Source organism: Rhagoletis zephyria, unplaced genomic scaffold, assembly GCF_001687245.7.
Source record: "Rhagoletis zephyria isolate East Lansing unplaced genomic scaffold, Rhagoletis_zephyria_1.1 Rzeph_scaffold_08577, whole genome shotgun sequence".
Classification (NCBI taxonomy): domain Eukaryota; kingdom Metazoa; phylum Arthropoda; class Insecta; order Diptera; family Tephritidae; genus Rhagoletis; species Rhagoletis zephyria.
This window is the reverse complement of record NW_016165657.1, coordinates 3,279-8,656: the sequence shown is the minus strand read 5'-3', so window position 1 is coordinate 8,656 and position 5,378 is coordinate 3,279. Positions and strand designations below refer to the sequence as shown.

The window sequence follows — 5,378 nt, the reverse complement described above, 5'->3', positions numbered from 1 at the left end:
AGGTTCGTAAAAGAAGCGAAGCGTGCACAGTTTATCTCATTTTAGAAAATTCGGCACAGAATCGGTTGAGATCTTTCTTTACGAACTCCTTAAAATTTCTCTACAATTCAGAATACTTGAAAAAAATGGTTTGCGGGGGTACGTATGCAAACGAAAATACAATAAAGTAACTACATAGGTGCGTATTCGCATGCTCGAGCTAAAATGAGCCAGCAGAAATTCTTACACAAGAATTACTAGCATTTTTTATCATCCCATTTTTGATATAACAGCGACATTGTATATGACCATATGTATCTACCGGTAAATTACTTATACCCAAATTCATAAAAAATAAAGAACACTTTAACATATTTTTCATGAACAAGGCCATTAGTAGTAGAAATATGAAAATTTAGATTTTTTAATTGCTCACATTTATGCGGGTTGGGATCGATGTGTGCCCGCTGATGATGGTGTTGTGTACTCGATTCTTTATTAGTTTTGATGTGGTTAATTAGTGGATTTTGACGGCGCGAACCTTTAGCGCAGATATTGCATATAAACGGATAATCCAAACCGTGAAGCGTTCAGAGCTGCGAATCTGAAAATGTATTTATTGAGTTGTTTCCACATAATGTAAACACAGAATTCGACTCACTCGTATTGCAAACTATGTTTAACATCAAAAATTAGATTACATATTAACTTACTACTATTATACTCAAAATACTACAAAATATATGACCAAGCCCATAATAAACAGCGTAACACCCATACCGGCCAAAACTACATATTTATCCTTCACAAAGCGTCGTTCATTAACTTCATAGTGTGATTAGAAAGGCTTAATGTGCTGCCGATAGCGTGAATACGACGTTGGGCGCCCTTGAGAGTTTCTCGTTGGTTAATTAAACTGGACAGTATATTGCCTCCAGATGCAATCATTTCATCTACACCTTGAGTAGCATTGTTTAGTTGCGTGTGATGGTGCAAAGAATAGTTTATGTCAAGACACGTTTCTGTTGCACCTGAATTGCTTGAAAAACGATAACTTAATAGTTGTTCACGCCCAGAAAGCTGAATCAGACGATGTTGTTGCTTGTCCCTATAAATTTGCAGTGAACTCTGTCACATTTTAACTTGTCAATGCGCATTTTCGCACTCGGACGTTGAGAAGCGGGCCCTTAATACAGCAGAACATCTAAGCGATCACAATTTGAATTCGCTGAATCTCATTTGTCACATCAGTCGTTTCAGAACCGCTTATTTGTGCTAGTTTCTGGAAGTTCCGTTCAATTTCGTACAATACGAATCTGAAAATGAAATGAATGAATTGAATAACACTAATAATTTACTAATTACTACCAAACTTACCGCGTGCCACATCCAGAATGAAAATTTCAGTCATTCAGAAGTTATTACTGTGTCAAAACTTTGACATACGGTATTAGCTCAAAGTTTGACATTCGTGATTGGGCGAAATGCGAGCCTTCATAAATGTATGCAAGCAGTACCATCTGGTTGTCAGTTGCACAACTTGATAATAAACTCCGAAAAAAAATGTATTTTGTGGTGCATGCTGTACAGTGGCGCCAGGTGATTGTAGTGAGAAAGCGTCAGTTTGGTTATCAAAAAGCGTCTTTTGCGTGTAAAAATCGTCAACATATAAAAAAATTTAATAAACAGAAGCCTTTGGTTTTTTTTTCATTTATGCTAGCTTCTGATTGCTGTATGTAAGAATAAAAAGTCTTACTTTTTTTTACGAATTTTTTAAAATTCGCATTTCCTTTAACAAAAAAATTTTCAATTGGAATAATATCACAGTTTACTCTTCAATTTTTTGTTCTCAGACTGCAACTTAACTATGTGCATTAAAAACTGTTCATACTTACTTAGTTTTTTACCTGGCAACACTGATTTACTGGCTTAGCCCGGTCTCGAACCCATAGTGAGGAAATTTTCTTTCNCTACCTGGCAACACTGATTTACTGGCTTAGCCCGGTCTCCAACCCATAGTGAGGAAATTTTCTTTCGCCGTGCCAGGCCAAGTGGTGAAGCTCACCACAAAACCACAAATGGCACCTTTTACGACATTACAAATTTCGCGGTGTGTTCGGGGAAACAGCGATCGGCCAATTTGTACTACGTAAAGGTCTGATCGATGCAAAAGCAAATGGCAACAAATGTAATGAAACACGAAACCTTACGCTCAAATTGATAGAAAATAAAGAAGACTTTAACAGCTTTATAAATTGAACCTTCTTATAAGAACGCCACTTTGTAGAGCTCTGTAAGTCTATTTATTTTTTAGGAGCAAGACCATTAGTCTATACTTAATACCGCACAAGTACGCGGAGACTGAAAGTATGAATTGGCCAAGTTTTGTACCTCGCCAAGTCAAAACAAATTAAATAAAAAAACAAAAAGTATATATATCTATATGTACATAAGTATATCACAAGTATATATAAAATAGGCTTTCACGAGACATACAGGCATACATATATTCGCCACTAGCCACCCAACCCACATCTAATAGTACGTAACTTTTTACACCTACGGGCATAACTACGAGACTCATTTACAGAATGACTCGTTTCTCGGCCGATCGCGCTTATGCGGAAGAACGCGCTGATAAATTTACGGTTCTATGCCGGTTATGTGGTGGAGCGCATGGCATGCGACTATGCCCCCTTTACCGCGGCAAAGCGGTCGAAGCAAGGTTGCGGGCAGTCCTGCTGCATTAATATTGCCCAAACTGCCTCTCGCCTTTCCACCGCCTCGACATGTGCAGCAGCAAGGATCGACTCCACCGATTTCGCGAAAAGCATCACACCTCGCTCCATCTCGATGACTGTGAAGACCAAAGGCAACCAGCAAACGCGATCAAAGACGGCGAGAGCTCGGACGGGGCACTCTCGATTGACGTTACGGAGCCGACGAAGTCGTGGGCGCAGCAGGTCGAAGAGGAGGGGTTAGAGAGGACAAACTCTTCTCCACATGAGCGACAAAAGCGCAACTCTGGCACTGGCACACCCAGACCGTTAGACCAGTTACCACTACGCGCGGACGACGCGCAAACGCGTCAACAACACAACTGGCGACAACACGGCGGCGCGAAAACCAGTCCTTTCCGCCAGTCATAACGATCGCAACGCAAGCTAAAACGACGCGACGGCGCGGAAAGCGATCATTTAGGCTGCACAAATCAGCCCCATACCACAAAAACCACACAAACGACAAACATTAATAGTCGTGCCTTACAACACGCTCCACCGACCGGCTTCCGAACGGGCGGCCCAATACCAACTCCGATTATTCGTGCGCTTATCCCAATCGCGCCGACCGTGATAGTGCGGATTGAAGCAAGGGACCGCCTTCATTTGGTCCGTGCAATGATCGACCCTTGCGCACCGAACTCATTGGTTGATTCTGAACTGTTAAGAGATCTGCAGCTGGTGCGCAATGGATCAGGACGTCTGCAGCGTTGCACGCTCGCCATGCGAGGAGGATACGGCAGCTCCGACCGATTACGGCACAAGCAATCATGCTGGACCACCATATACGCCTGAGTCCACCGTCGAACCTGGACCCTAAGGTTGCGGCTCCCTTCCAGTACATGCGATTGGCGGATCCGAAATTCTTTCGCGCGTCACTAATTCGCCTCACAAGGGGCCGGTATGTTTAATTCCGCGACCTAAATATATTGCACCACCCTAATACGAGTTTTGTCACTTGAGGTAAGAACACACAAACACATATATAAGTTACGGCTAACTTTCCAGCCGCTAACAATAAGCCCCACTCTACGGTAACTTAGTTGAGAGGAAACTTAACGAAAGTTACTGTGCGGTGGGCTACATCCCTTTTGGTTTGTTAGCACTTTTTCACTTCTTAGAAGACAGCAAGGAGATCACGTCAGCTATCACACCACCTTAGGTAAACCAACTCTTGTGTGCCAAACTATTCAAACTCATCGATAATTACAAATAAAACGACCTTTAATTTCATTGCACTAAAACCACTGAGTCTTTTATTTATTCTTATTTTTCGTTACATTAACTTTACGCTGGTGCGCTCCATCTTTGTGCGACGCCACCTGCGTAGGTAATACCCCTTTCGCAATATTCAATACATCTTATAATTTAAATTAAATTAAATTTAAATTTAAATTTAAAAAACAGGCGGCAACCCTAACAAAATAGTTTTGGCTGTAAGCAGTGTTGCCAGGTCTTCAGCATGGGAAAACGTCCCTCTTGGTTTGAAAAAACGTCATTTCCTATCCAAAAACGTCTTTTTCAAATGAATGTACAATAAATTGTTCTTATTTAAATTTTTATTGTATACAAAGGTACATTTTTTTCAAAATTTTCTTTTTGATGCAGAAATATTCCTAGAGCATCTAGAGGCGTTCTGCATCAAAAACAAAATTTTGGAAAAAATGTCGCTTACGTTATTTTGGTGGTTAGGGCCCGATATGTACGTAAGGTAAATTAAAATATCATTTCGACAGAGTACATTTAAAATTCATTGTAAACTGGTCTGAGATCGTTAATATAAAAATCATTTTATACATACAATTGTGATCAACTGATTAAGTCAACAACATTTTGATCGATTTTGGATGTTTCTCTTTCGTTTATTTAATGTTTATTATTTTTCCATAAAAGCCAATCTCATTAAAAAACCAAATATATATCCACAAAAATTATGCAAAAATTATAAACAATCTGCAAATTTTCAGCTAGATTTTCAACTTTCTATTCAGATTTTTTAGCCCATTAAATTTCAGGGAAATAATGGGCAAGTTTTAAGGGGCTAAATAATCGCGTTGATTTTTAATAATTTTTTTCTTGTAGAAATTTGGTTAGGGGCTCGGTTGTCGAAAATGCTAAATTACGTTCTGCCAAAAAGGAGCATAGCAATAGGTCCATTCAATATAAAAAAAGGTTTACCAATTGTTACTAGTACTTGCAAGTTTATACTGGAAATGCATTCAATAACGCAAAATATTTGCAAGAGGGCGCGAATTCGAGAGCGTAACAGCCCGAGAGAGCTGCAAATTCTTGCAAGTAAAAAGTTTACTTGCAGGAATTTGCAGGAGTCCAAAATTAAGGTTATGTTTCAAATTCAAATGTAAACAAACTGTTTAAGATGATGATTTGATGAAACATAATTAGTGAAATGAAAATATGGATAAAAAATTCAAATCTATTGTATATTTTTTACTTCTATGATGATCAGAACTATTCCCAATTAAAAAGAAAATTGCGCGCCAAAACTTAACCTGCAGAAAGTGCCAAAATGGCTTAAGTTGCAAGTTTTTACTAGTTTTGCGTTTAATAACTTTTTCTGAAAATTTTCTCTTGTTCTCAGTTTTACTCTCTATTTTTCTT

At 39.1% G+C, this 5,378-nt stretch overlaps 1 pseudogene; it reads right to left on the bottom strand.

Moving 5' to 3' along the window:
• Positions 1-703: 703 nt before the first annotated feature.
• Positions 704-1,448, bottom strand: LOC108375159 (probable Golgi SNAP receptor complex member 2; annotated as a pseudogene).
• Between the last annotated feature and the right edge of the window lie 3,930 nt (positions 1,449-5,378).